Source organism: Elephas maximus, chromosome 24 (genome assembly GCF_024166365.1).
Source record: "Elephas maximus indicus isolate mEleMax1 chromosome 24, mEleMax1 primary haplotype, whole genome shotgun sequence".
Lineage (NCBI taxonomy): Eukaryota > Metazoa > Chordata > Mammalia > Proboscidea > Elephantidae > Elephas > Elephas maximus.
This window is the reverse complement of record NC_064842.1, coordinates 35,391,751-35,404,432: the sequence shown is the minus strand read 5'-3', so window position 1 is coordinate 35,404,432 and position 12,682 is coordinate 35,391,751. Positions and strand designations below refer to the sequence as shown.

The 12,682-nt window shown below is 40.7% G+C and overlaps 1 long non-coding RNA gene across 2 annotated transcripts in view; it reads right to left on the bottom strand.

The window, feature by feature from the left end:
• LOC126067070 (uncharacterized) overlaps positions 1-12,142 on the bottom strand; it is a 206,255-nt gene extending 194,113 nt beyond the window's left edge. For both annotated transcript variants that reach the window (XR_007515320.1, XR_007515319.1), the window contains exon 1: positions 12,114-12,142. This is a non-coding gene — a long non-coding RNA (uncharacterized LOC126067070). The remainder of the gene's footprint in view (positions 1-12,113) is intronic.
• Between the last annotated feature and the right edge of the window lie 540 nt (positions 12,143-12,682).

Here is a 12,682-nt window from a genome sequence, read left to right as displayed (position 1 = left end):
GAGGCCTCACTCTACCTGATTTCAGAACCTATTATACAGCCACAGTAGTCAAAACAGCCTGGTACTGGTACAACAACAGGCACATAGACCAATGGAACAGACTTGAGAACCCAGATATAAATCCATCCACATATGAGGAGCTGATGTTTGACAAAGGCCCAGTGTCAGTTAATTGGGGAAAAGATAGCCTTCTTAACAAATGGTGCTGGCATAACTGGATATCCATTTGCAAAAAAATGAAACAGGAACCATACCTCACACCATGCACAAAAACTAACTCCAAGTGGATCAAAGACCTAAACATAAAGACTAAAACGATAAAGATCATGGAAGAAAATACAGGGACAACCCTAGGAGCCCTAATGCAAGGCATAAACAGAATACAAAACATTACCAAAAATGACAAAGAGAAACCAGATAACTGGGAGCTCCTAAAAATCAAACACCTATGCTCATCTAAAGACTTCACCAAAAGAATAAAAAGACCACCTACAGACTGGGAAAGAATTTTCAGCTATGACATCTCTGACCAGCGCCTGATCTCTGAAATCTATATGATCCTGTCAAAACTCAACCACAAAAAGACAAACAACCCAATCAAGAAGTGGGCAAAGGATATGAACACACACTTCACTAAAGAAGATATTCAGGCAGCTAACAGATACATGAGAAAATGCTCTCGATCATTAGCCATTAGAGAAATGCAAATTAAAACTACAATGAGATTCCATCTCACACCAACCAGACTGGCATTAATCCAAAAAACACAAAATAATAAATGTTGGAGAGGCTGCGGAGAGATTGGAACTCTCATACACTGCTGGTGGAATTGTAAAATGGTACAACCACTTTGGAAATCCATCTGGCGTTATCTTAAACAGTTAGAAATAGAACTACCATACAACCCAGAAATCCCACTCCTCGGAATATACCCTAGAGATACAAGAGCCTTCACACAAACAGATATATGCACACCCATGTTTATTGCAGCTCAGTTTACAATAGCAAAAAGCTGGAAGCAACCAAGGTGTCCATCAACGGATGAATGGGTAAATAAATTGTGGTATATTCACACAATGGAATACTACGCATTGATAAAGAACAGTGACGAATCTCTGAAACATTTCATAACATGGAGGAATCTGGAAGGCATTATGCTGAGCGAAATGAGTCAGAGGCAAAAGGACAAATATTGTATAAGACCTCTATTATAAGATCTTGAGAAATAGAAAAAACTGAGAAGAACACATACTTTTGTGGTTACAAAGTGGGGAGGGAGGGAGGGAGGGAGAGGGTTTTTTATTGATCAATCAGTAGATAAGAACTGCTTTGGGTGAAGGGAAAGACAACACTCAATACAAGGAAGGTCAGCCTAATTGGACTGGACTAAAAGCAAAGAGGTTTCCGGGATAAAATGAATGCTTCAAAGGTCAGCGGAGCAGGGGCGGGGGTCTGGGGAACATGGTTTGAGGGGACTTCTAAGTCAATGGGCAAAACAATTCTATTATGAAAACATTCTGCATCCCACTTTGAAATGTGGCGTCTGGGGTCTTAAATGCTAAGAAGCGGCCATCTAAGATACATCAATTGGTCTCAACCCACCTGGAGCAAAGGCAAAGGAAGAACTCCAAGGTCACGTGACAACCAAGAACCCAAGAGACAGAAAGGGCCACATGAACCAGAGACCTACATTATCCTGAGACCAGAAGAACTAGTTGGTGCCCGGCCACAATTGATGTCTGCCCTGTCAGGGAGCACAACAGACAACTCCTGAGGGAGCAGGAGACCAATGGGATACAGACCCCAAATTCTCATAAAAAGACCATACTTAATGGTATGACTGCGACTAGAGGAGTCCCGGAGGCAATGCTCCCCAGACCTTCTGATGGCACAGGACAGGAACCATCCCCGAAGACAACTCATCAGGCATGAAAACGACTGGTCAGTGGGGGGGAGAGAGATGCTGATGAAGAGCGAGCTAATTAAATCAGGTGGACACTGGAGAGTGTGTTGGCAACTCTTGAGGGGAGGGGGGATGGGAAGATAGAGAAAGAGGGAAGACGGCAAAATTGGCACGAAAAGAGAGACTGAAAGGGCTGACTCAATGGGGGAGAGCAAGCGGGAGAAGGGAGTAAGATGTATGTAAACTTACATGTGACAGACTGATTGGAATGGTAAATGTTCACTTGAAGCTTAATAAAAATTAATTAAAAAAAAAAAATGACGAAGAGAAACCAGATAACTGGGAGCTCCTAAAAATCAAACACCTATGCTCATCTAAAGACTTCACCAAAAGAGTAAAAAGACCACCTACAGACTGGGAAAGAATTTTCAGCTATGACATCTCTGACCAGCACCTGATCTCTGAAATCTATATGATCCTGTCAAAACTCAACCACAAAAAGACAAACAACCCAATCAAGAAGTGGGCAAAGGATATGAACACACACTTCACTAAAGAAGATATTCAGGCAGCTAACAGATACATGAGAAAATGCTCTCGATCATTAGCCATTAGAGAAATGCAAATTAAAACTACGATGAGATCCCATCTCACTCCAACAAGGCTGGCATTAATCCAAAAAACACAAAATAATAAATGTTGGAGAGGCTGCGGAGAGATTGGAACACTTATACACCGCTGGTGGGAATGTAAAATGGTACAACCACTTTGGAAATCCATCTGGCGTTATCTTAAACAGTTAGAAATAGAACTACCATACAACCCAGAAATCCCACTCCTCGGAATATACCCTAGAGATACAAGAGCCTTCACACAAACAGATATATGCACACCCATGTTTATTGCAGCTCAGTTTACAATAGCAAAAAGCTGGAAGCAACCAAGGTGTCCATCAACGGATGAATGGGTAAATAAATTGTGGTATATTCACACAATGGAATACTACGCATCGATAAAGAACAGTGACGAATCTGTGAAACATTTCATTACATGGAGGAACCTGGAAGTCATTATGCTGAGTGAAATTAGTCAGAGGCAAAAGGACAAATATTGTATAAGACCACTATTGTAAGATCTTGAGAAACAGTATAAACTGAGAAGAACACATACTTTTGTGGTTACGAGGCGGGGAGGGAGGGAGGGTGGGAGAGGGTTTTTTTACTGATTAGTTAGTAAATAAGAACTACTTTAGGTTAAGGAAAGGACAATACTCAATACACGGAAGGTCCGCTCAACTGGACTGGACCAAAAGCAAAGAAGTTTCCGGGATAAACTGAATGCTTCAAAGGTCAGCGGAGCAAGGGCGGGGGTTTGGGGACCATGGTTTAAGGGGACTTCTAAGTCAATTGGCAAAATTATTCTATTCTGAAAACATTCTACGTCCCACTTTGAAATGTGGTGTCTGGGGTCTTAAATGCTAACAAGCGGCCATCTAAGATGCATCCATTGGTCTCAACCCACCTGGATCAAAGGAGAATGAAGAACACCAAGGTCACACGATAACTAAGAGCCCAAGAGACAGAAAGGGCCACATGAACCAGAGACCTACATCATCCTGAGACCAGAAGAACTAGTTGGTGCCCGGCCACAACCGATGACTGCCCTGACAGGGAGCACAACAGAGAACCCCTGAGGGAGCAGGAGATCAGTGGGATGCAGACCCCAAATTCTCACAAAAAGACCATACTTAATGGTCTGACTGAGACTAGAGGAATCCCGGCAGTCATGGTCCCCAAACCTTCTCTTGGTACAGGACAGGAACCATTCCCGAAGACAACTCATCAGACATGAAAGGGACTGGACAGTGGGTAGGAGAGAGATGCTGATGAAGAGTGAGCTATTTGTATCAGGTGGACACTTGAGACTGTGATGGCATCTCCTGTGTGGAGGGGGGATGGGAGGATAGAGAGAGTTAGAAGCTTGCAAAAATGCCATGAAATGAGAGACTGGAAGGGCTGACTCATTAGGGGGAGAGCAAGCGGGAGTACAGAGTACGGTGTATATAAACTTATATGTGACAGTCTGACTTGATTAGTAAACGTTCACTTGAAGCTCAATAAAAGTTAATAAAAAAAAAAAAAGAAAGAAATTCCAAATCTGAAAGCAAGATGAAAATCGGACATCAGAGCCACTGAGGATTTTTACTCCAAACAGCTGGTTTCACGGCAGAAACCGCAACCCCTCAGTCTCCTAATGTGATAGCTGCCTAAAGGGCACCAATGGCTACTTTCACAGATACTCTTGGGAGAACCAGATCCTTTTCCCTCCCCAGCCCCATCCTGTGGATGACTGGAGTTAGCAGCAGCTGGAAGAAAATCTCAAGTACTTGGGGTCAAGACTCAGAATCATATCACTGCAGACTATTCATCAGCTTTTCGGCACATGTCCTTTTTCCTAGAAAGATGAGGGTTTTTAAATCTCTGAAAATAAACTTTATTTTATTAAAAAAAAAAAAAAGAAGATGGAAGGAATATACAGAGTCATTACACCAAAAAGAACTAGTCGATGTTCAACCATTTCAAGAGGTGGCATATGATCAGGAACCGATGGTACTGAAGGTAGAAGTCCAAGCTGCTCTGAAGGCATTGGCGAAAAACAAGGCTTCAGGAATTGATGGAATAGCAACTGAGATGTTTCAACAAACAGATGCAGCGCTGGAGGTGCTCACTCGTCTATGCCAAGAAATATGGAAGACAGCTTTCTGGCCAATTAACTGGAAGAGACCCATATTTATCCCTATTCCCAAGAAAGTTGATCCAACCAAATGTGGAAATTATACAGCAATATCATTAATATCACACACAAGCAAATTTTGCTGAAGATCATTGAAAAAAGGCTGCATCAGTATATCGACAGGGAACTGCCAGAAATTCAGGTCAGATTCAGAAGACGATGAGGAACCAGGGATATCATCGCTGATGTCAGATAGATCCTGGCTGAAAGCAGAGAATACCAGAAGGATGTTTACCTGTGTTTTATTGACTATGCAAAGGCATTCAACTGTGTGGATCAGAACAAACTATGGATGACATTGCAAAGAATGGGAATTCCAGAACACTTAATTGTGCTCATGAGGAACCTTTACATAGATCAAGAGGCAGTTTTTTGGACAGAACAAGGGGATACTGATTGGTTTAAAGTCAGGAAAGGTGTGCACCAGGGTTGTATTCTTTCACCATACGTATTTAATCTGTATGCTGAGCAAATAATACGAGAAGCTGGACTATATGAAGAAGAATGGGGCGTCAGAATTGGAGGAAGACTCATTAACAACCTGCGTTATGCAGATGACGCAGCCTTGCTTGCTGAAAGTGAAGAGGACTTGAAGCACTTACTAATGAAGATCAAAGACCACAGCCTTCAGTATGGATTGCACCTCAACATAAAGAAAACAAAAATCCTCACAACTGGACCAATGAGCAACATCATGATAAACAGAGAAAAGATTGAAGTTGTCAAGGATTTCATTTTACTTGGATCCACAATTAACAGCCATGGAAGCAGCAGTCAAGAAATCAAAAGACGCATTGCATTGGCCAAATCTGCTGCAAAGGACCTCTTCAAAGTGTCGAAGAACAAAGATGTCACCCTGAAGACTAAGGTGCACGTGACCCAATCCATGATGTTTTCAATCCTATCGTATGCATGTGAAAGCTGGACAATGAATGAGGAAGACCGAAGAAGAATTGACGTCTTTGAATTATGGTGTTGGCGAAGAATATTGAATATACCATGGGCTGCCAAAAGAATGAACAAATCTGTCTTAGAAGAAGTACAGCCAAAATGCTCCTTAGAGGTAAGGACGGCGAGACTGTGTCTTACATACTTTGGACATGTTCTCAGGAGGGATCAGTCCCTGGAGAAGGACATCATGCTTGGCAGAGTACAGGGTTGGCAGAAAAGAGGAAGACCCTTAATGAGGTGGATTGACATAGTGGCTGCAACTATGAGCTCAAGCATAACAATGATTGTAAGGAGGGCTCAGGACCGGGCAGTGTTTCATTCTGTTGTGCATAGGGTCGCTGTTGGTCCGAGCCGACTCAACAGCACCTAACAACAAGAACAACAACAACAATGGACTGGGAAAAATTGTTTGGTTATGACATACCCAACAAGAGTCTAATCTCTAAAATCTACAAAATACTTCAGCCCCTCAATAACAAAGAGAAAACGCAACTAAAAATGGACAAAGGATATGAATACACAATTCACCAAATAAGACATTCAGGCAACAGACACATGAGGAAGTGCCCTCTATCATTAGCCATTAGAGAAATGCCAATCAAATCTACAACGAGATGCCATCTCACTCTGATAATACTGGTACTAACCCAAAAAACACAAAATATTAAATGTTAGAGAGATTTTGGTAAGAATGGAACTCTCAAGCACTGCTGGTGGTAATCTAAAATGGTACAACCACTTTGGAAAATGATATGGCACTTCCTTAAAAAGGTAGAAATAGAAATACTATACCATCCAGCAATCCCACTCCTAGGAATATACCCATAGACATATGCACACCCATGTTCATTACAGCAATATTCACAATAGCAAAAAATGGAAAGAACCTAAATGCCCATCAGCAGATGAATGGATAAAGAAATTATGGTACATAAACACAATGGAGTACTACTCAACAATAAATAATAATGATGAATCTGTGAAACATCTCACAGTATGGATGAATCTGGAGGGCATCATGCTGAGTGAGATAAATCAATCACAAAAGGACAAATATTGTATGAGGCCGCTATTATAAGAACTCCAGAAGAGGTTTACACACAGAAAAAAAAAAAATTCTTTTACACGATGCTGGGGGGAGAAAAAGGGAAAATCACTAACTAGATAGTAGACAAGTGTCAACTTCAGTGTAGGCAAGAACAACACACAATATAGGGAAAGTCAGCACAACTGTCTTTCAGAGCAAAAGCATTGAAGTTTCCTAGACGCATCCAAATACTTTGAGGGACTGAGTAGCTGGGGCTGGGGGCTGAGGACCATAGTCTCAGGGGAGATCTAGATCAGTAGTTCGTAAAGAAAACGTTCTACATCCCACTTTGGTGAGTAGTGTTAGAGGTCTTAAAAGCTTGCAAGCAGCCATCTAAGACATATCCATTTGTCCCATCCATCTGGAGCAAAGGAGAATGAAGAAAACCAAAAGTACAAGGAGAATATTAGCCCAAAGGACTAAAGGACCACATGAACCAGAGACTCTACCAGCCTAAGACCAGAAGAACTGGATGGTGCCTGGCTACCACCAATGACTGCTCTAATAGGGATCACAACAGGGAGTCCTGGACAGAATGGGAGAAAAATGTAGAACAGAATTCAAATTCATGAAGAAAGACGAGACTTACTGGTCTGACAAAAACTGGAAGAACCTCCGAGACTATGGCACCCAGACACTCTGCTAATTCAGAAATGAAACCATTCTCAAAGCCCACTTTTCAGACAAAGCTAACACACGCAGGAAAGTTCTTCTTAGCTCAATCAAATATATGAGACCAAATGAGCAAATCTTGTCCAAAAGCAAGATGAAAAGGCAGGAAGGGATGGGAACTGGATGAATGGACACGGGGAATCCAGGATAGAAAGGGGGCGTGCTGTCACATTGTCACATTGTGGAGCTTGCAACCAAGGTCACAAAAGAATACGTGTATAAATTTTTGAATGAGAAATTAGCTTGAGCTGTAAACTTTCACCTAAAGTACAATAAAATTGAAAAAAAAAAAAGTAGAAGATCAGCGAAAAAGAAGAAGACTCTCAAGGAGATGGACTGACACAGCAGTTGCAACATTTGGCTCAAATATAGCAACAATTGTGAGGATGGTACAGGGTGGGCAGTGTTTTGTTCTGTCGTATGTACGTAGATATGAACTGAAACCACCTGACGGCACCTGACAACAGCAACAACAATCTCAGCTTCAACCTTAATTTGTCTTTGCCGTGTAACCTAGGTTGTGGAAATTAGGACACAGACAACTGAAAAACCATTGTTGAGCCTACCACATACACAACGGAATAAAACCCACTGCCGTCGAGTCAATTCCAACTCATAGCGACCCTATAGGACAGAGTAGAACTGCCCCGTAAAGCTTCCAAGGAGCGCCTGGCGGGTTCAAACTGCCAACCTTTTGGTTAGCAGCTGTAGCACTTAACCACTATGCCACAACAGAATAACATACGACAAAAAAACTTAAATGATCTACAGCTGCATTAAAATTATGGATGAATTTCAGAAACAAAATGTTGAGCAAAAGAAGTACATACCATATATTTTCATTTATAGAAATTACAAAACATACTGAACTAACTTAGATGTTAAAAGTGGAGGAGTAGTTTCTGAAAGAGACCACCAAGGAGGCTTCTGGGACACTGGTTATAATCTGTTTCTATTTCTTGATCCAGGTAGTGGTTACATAGATTTGCTTAATTTATAAAAATTCTGTATGTATATGTATATATATGTATCTGTGTGTGTGTGTTGTTCTTAAGTGGTTTTGAGTTGGTTCTGACTCATAGCAACCATATACATACATATATATATATAGATTAGCGATTAAGACACACACACACACATATATAATACCACTTTGGTGAAGTATCAAAAAGAAAAATACTAAAAGTTATATGGAAAATGCTCTTCACTGGAAGACCACTATGAGAAGTGCTACTACAAAAATAATACATAATACATATAATAGGGTAGACAGTGACTGGAAGACTTGGATGGGTAGAACTATTTGAGCTAGGTGGGCAAGGAAGCTCTGTGAAAGTGTTATGGATTAAATTGTGTCCCCCAAAAATGTGTGTCAACTTGGCTAGGCTAGGATTCTCAGTATTGTGTGGTTGTCCTCCATTTTATGACCTGATGTATTTATCCTACGTGTTGTAAATCATACCTCTATGATGTTAATGAGGCAGGAGTAGAGGCAGTTATGCTAATGAGGCAGGACTCAATCTACAAGAGTAGGTTGTATCTTTAGTCAATCTCTTTTAAGATAAAAAAAGGAGAAGCAAGCAGAGAGGAGAAGGACCTCATACCACCAAAAAAGAAGGGCTGGGAGTGGGGTAAGTCCTTTGGACCCAGGGTCACTGCATGGAAAAACTCCTACTAGACCAGCAAAAGTTTGATGACAAGGATCTTCCTCCAGAACCAACAGAGAGAGAAACCCTTTCCCTAGCACACTGAATGCAGACTTCTAGCCTCCTAAACTGGAAAGAATAAATTTCCATTTGTTAAAGCCATCCACTTGTGGTCTTTCTGTTATAGCAGCGCTAGAGAACTAAGAAAGTTTCCAGAACAGTTATCATTCAGGCTGATCCATACTGTGATGTCATCCTGAACTCTGTTATCTATCCTCCCAGTCTTGCCCTCAACCCTCTTCTCTTCTCTGCTTATATTTTATTCTACATGATCTCATCCAGTCACATGTCTTCAAATACCATCTTTGTACTCACGAGTCACAAGTTTATATTCCTAGCTCCAACCTCCTCCTCTCAGCTTCAGACTTGAATATACGATTCACACTTGTATGTACAACGTACTCACACTTAACATGTCCAAAATAGACCCCACCCCAACCTGCTACTACCTCAAGATTCCATATTTCAGTGAATAACACTACCATCCACTCAGTTACTTAATTAAAGAAATCCAAGTGTCATCCATGACTTCTTACTAACTCAATTCTAATCAGTCAGCGGGTCCTGTAGCCTACCAATCAAAATCAATCTTAAATTCAATCAATTTTCATACTTTGACCTCTGTAGTCCATGCTATGTTCTGCTCTCACCAGGATTACTGCAATGGACATCTAATGAATCTCTGTGCTTTCATGCTTGCCTCATGTAACCCACAGTCCATTTGCTATACTGTGGGCCAGGATGATCTTTTAAACATACAAACAAGATTATACCACTCAGATGCTTAGAGCCATTCAACATAATCTCTTTGAAATAAAAATTAAATTCCTTACTTTAAATCAAAATTCCTTCTTTAATCTGGCCCCTTTCTATTTCTTCAGTTTCGTTTCCTATGCCTTCTCATTTGCATACCATACAGCCATAGAAGCCTTTCTCCATTACTGAAACGCATTGATCTTTTTCCTGTTCAAGGGCACCTGCATGAAATGATATTACTTCAGATCTTCCCATGGCTGATTACATCTCATTTTTTAGATCTCAGTTCAAACCTGTCAGAAAGACTTTCAGGTTCAACCTTTAGATCACCTCCGATAACTCTCTGTCTTAAAACTGTTTTGTTTTCTGGATAGCTTTAATCACTATCTGAAACTAATTTAGTTATTTATTTACATGTCCATTTTCTGCCTCTCCCTACTAAAATGTAAGGTCCGGGGTGGGGAGCAAAGGATCTTATTTCAAAAAAAACCAAAACCTGTTGTCATTGAGTCAATTCTGACTCATAGCAACCCTATAGGACAGGGTATAACTGCCCCATACAGTTTCCAAGGAGTGCCTGGTGGATCTGAACTGCTGACCTTTTGGTTAGCAGCCATAGCTCATAACCACTATGCCACCAGGGTTATATGTCTTGTTATTGCTGAATAGAAAATGCCTAAAAAGTACAAGTCATGTAGTTGCTGTTGTGTGCCCTCGAGTCGATTTTGACTCGTGGTGACCGTATAGGACAGAGTAGAACTGCCCCATAGGGTTTCCTAGGCTATAATCTTTATGGCAGCAGATCATCAAGTCTTTTCTCCCATGAAGCCGCTGATGGGTTCAAACTGCCAACCTTTCAGTTATCAACTGAGCACTTTACCATTGCACCACCAACCCTCCTATGTCATGTAGTAGGTACTCATAAGTATTTATGAGATTAATAAAGGAATGATTAATGAAATGAATAATTATTTTATCCCATAATCATAGAATTATTACAAAGGAAATAATGCATTTACCAAAAAAAACTGGTTTCTTGTGTTATAAAAATTAAAACCAAGGTGACCTCAACAGGAATGGTAGAGAAAGAGCCTCAAAAAATCTTCTTCTCCATAAAAGCAATGAGAACACTGAGGAAAATTGTCAGAACCAAGTTTTTCAGAATTCTGGAGTTAATCAAATGCTCACAGCAATGTAGGGTGTGTTTATTCAAGAAAAGTGGCTTAGCCTTAGTAAAAACAATGACCTTTGTGGCATTTAAATTTTCTCTATTGCCATCTCCCCCTTCGACAGCACATAGTCATGGTGGGCTGCAATCATAGTGAAAACCAGAAGGTTGGCCTCCACTGCAAGGGCAGAAAGAGGGTGGAGCTTCTTCACATCTCATTCTGAAAGAATTGTCACTATTTGACCTGTCTGGCGGTCCTCAGGAAGACTCCACTCACAAAACTTGTTTTTATTTGACCTGACTTGGAGATTGCTCAGTATAAACAGTCTTTTCTGCAGTGGCAGTTTTCAAAAACATACGACAGTAATTATTTACAGTCATAGCTGACTGAGCTGTGAATAACAGTTGGAGCAAATGATCGGCTAACCAAAAGCTTGAAAGCAAAAACTGGAGAATAAGATGTTCATAGGGGGTTTTGAAACACTCCAACATATTCCTGAAAATCTAAAAAGCCACGCTTATGTTTAGGGTTGTGTGCATGTCCAGATAATAAAATACAGTGAAACCTGTGAGAGCCAGCATTCAACAGGACTGTCTTGTTTTTCCAGGTCTCCCAAGTTTTCTGCCTTTGACAGGGTGCAGTCTTACCACTTTTTTTTCACTGTCTATTAGTGAAAAATATTTGAGTTTTTCTTTTTTGATAGGTTTCCACCTTACACACATTCTGGCTTTTGCAGGATTTACTGTACTTAAGAATAAATTTAACAAAAGAAGAGTAAGCTTTGTAAACTAAAACCTGCAAATTGTGGAAAGTTTAAAGAAAGCCTAAACAAATGGAAAGATATCCTATGTTCATGGATTAGAGGACAATATTGTTAATATGGTAATAGTCCTCAAACTGAAAGCTGGCCAATGAATAAGGAAGACTGAAGAAGAATTGACACCTTTGAATTGTGGTATTGGCAAAGAATATTGAATATACCATGGACTGCTAAAAGAACAAACAAATCTGTCTTGGAAGAAGTACAACCAGGATGCTCCTTAGAAGCAAGGATGGTGAAACTGTGTCTTACATACTTTGGACTTGTTGTCAGGAGGGATCAGTGCCTGGAGAAGGACATCATGCTTGACAAAGTACTGGGTCTGCGGAAAAGAGGAAGACCCTCAATGACACAGTGGCTGCAACAACGGGCTCAAGCATAACAACGATTGTAAGAATGGCACAGGACCAGGCACTGTTTCATTCAGTTGTGCATAGGGTCTCTATGAGTCGGAACAAACTCGACGGCGCCTGACAACAATAACGACAGCAACCACCTCAAATTGGTCTACAGATTCAATGCAATCCCTATCAAAATTCCAGCTGAGTTTTTTTTTGAAGAAACTGAAAAACTGAGCCTAAAATTCATATAGCAATGCAAAAGACCCAGAAATAAACCCACAGCCATGGTCAGTTGATTCTTGACAAATGTGCCAAGACAATTCAGTGGGGGAAAGAATAGTCTTTTCAACAAATGGTGCTGGGACAACTAGATAGCCACACGGATAGCCACATAATTAAAAATGAAGTTGGACCCTTTCCTCACACCATACGTAAAAATTAACTAAAAATGGGTCATAGATCTATGTGTAAAAGCTAAAACTGT